Genomic DNA, 1,831 nt, shown 5'->3' on the forward strand with positions numbered 1-1,831 from the left:
TTGACATTGTCAGTTACATCAGGGACATTGTCAGGTGAATCAGGAACAGATAACAGCGAGGATTTTGTCTGTCAGTCCATCAGCTGATCTGCATGCCGTCTCCATGTGTTGTCTCCAACCTTTACTGTGTACATCAAGGGTCCAGTTCTGGTGGTGATCTTACCTGGCTGCCACTTTTACAGTCTGTAGTCGCGTGCTAAGACTTCTATTGTTCATGTGCACAAATTGTTTGTTTTCCAAATCTCGTCAAACATCAGGTTTGATGAGATCCAAACGAGATCTTAAATTCCTCTTCAGGAACATCATTGCTGGTGTTTGACCAATCATGGAGTGGGTGGCATTTCTGTACATGAAAAGGAAGTTGTCTATTTTGTGTTGGAGCAAGATGGTGTCATTGTCCATTGCTTTTATTGCTTTCTTGAAGGTTTGTACAAACCTTTCTGCCGAGCCATTAGTGGCAGGATGATATGGTGCGGAAGTAATGTGTTTGACTCCGTTCAGCTTCATGAATTTCTGAAACTCGTCTGAGATGAACTGTCGTCCATTATCCATGCATATCTGTTCTGGCAGCCCATTTCTGGAGAATATTGTTCTTAGCACAGAAACAGTCTTCATTAGAACAACTTCAGGCCACTTAGAATGTGCGTCCACGGCGATCAAGAACATGGAGTCCTTGAATGGTCCAGCAAAGTCGACATGCACTCTTTTCCACGGGGTGACAGCCATTCCCAGGGATGCAAGGGAGCTAATAGTGGAGAGTTCTGGGTCCTTTGACATCCTGGACAAGCCTTTGCCAGATCCTCAATCTGTTTGTCGATTCCCGGCCACCACATATAACTGCGGGCAAGGTTTTTTCATTTTTACAGTGCCAAAATATCCTTCATGCAGTGTGTCCAACATCTTACTGTGCAATTTGGAGGGAATGACAACTCGTAAGCCACACATTAGAGTTCCTTGACACACAGAAAGCTGTTCTCTCCTCGCTGCACACTCCCTGTGAGTTCCCTTGTGTCGGCCGCCCATGTACTGTGATATCATAGACCTTGGACAATGTTGGGTCATTGCGGGTTTCTCTCTGAATAGTGGCATTTGTCACAGGAAACTGACTCATGATTGAGGTTTGAAACACGTCAGCTGGATCCATTGCCTTTGACTCTTCTGTCAACCTTAGCATCATAAACAAAAGAAAAAATAAAGCCATCAGCGTTACCGTGTAGTTTGGTGCCTTTGTACTCAATATCATATTGGTGAGCACCCAAGAAGAGTGACCAACGCTGCAACCTTGTTGAGGCCATCGCTAAGACACCCTTTCGAACATTGAAGATCGAGACCGAGGGCTGATGATCTGTGATCAGGGTAAACCGTTGACCATACAGATAATGGTGGAATTTTTTTTACACCCCACACGAGACTAAGTGCTTCACGGTCTATTTGTGCATAGTTACGTTCTGCTGTTGTTAGTGATCTAGATGCGAAGGCTATCGGTTTTTCAGTGCCATCTGGAAACTTGTGTGACAGCACTGCGTCAATTCCATATGGTGATGCATCGCACGCCAGTCTGATAGGCATAGATGGGTTGAAGTGTGTCGGCACTACATCAGAAGTTATGAGCCGTTTGGTCGTTTGGAAAGCTTGTTCACAGCTGTCTGACCATTTCCACTGTGTCTTTTTTTTCCACAACAATGCATTCAAAGGATGTAGTACAGTGGAGAGGTTTGGAAGAAATGTGTGGTAATAGTTCACAAGTCCAAGATATGATCGGAGTTGAGACACATTTTGTGGGTGTGGTGCATTTAGCACAGCTTCAATTTTGTCTTGTGACTTGTGTAGA

The 1,831-nt window shown here is 44.6% G+C and overlaps 1 pseudogene; it reads right to left on the reverse strand.

The window, feature by feature from the left end:
• Positions 1-210: 210 nt before the first annotated feature.
• On the reverse strand, positions 211-1,062 carry LOC132156446 (uncharacterized protein K02A2.6-like; annotated as a pseudogene).
• Positions 1,063-1,831: the final 769 nt, after the last annotated feature.

Source organism: Carassius carassius, chromosome 14 (assembly GCF_963082965.1).
Source record: "Carassius carassius chromosome 14, fCarCar2.1, whole genome shotgun sequence".
NCBI classification, from domain to species: domain Eukaryota; kingdom Metazoa; phylum Chordata; class Actinopteri; order Cypriniformes; family Cyprinidae; genus Carassius; species Carassius carassius.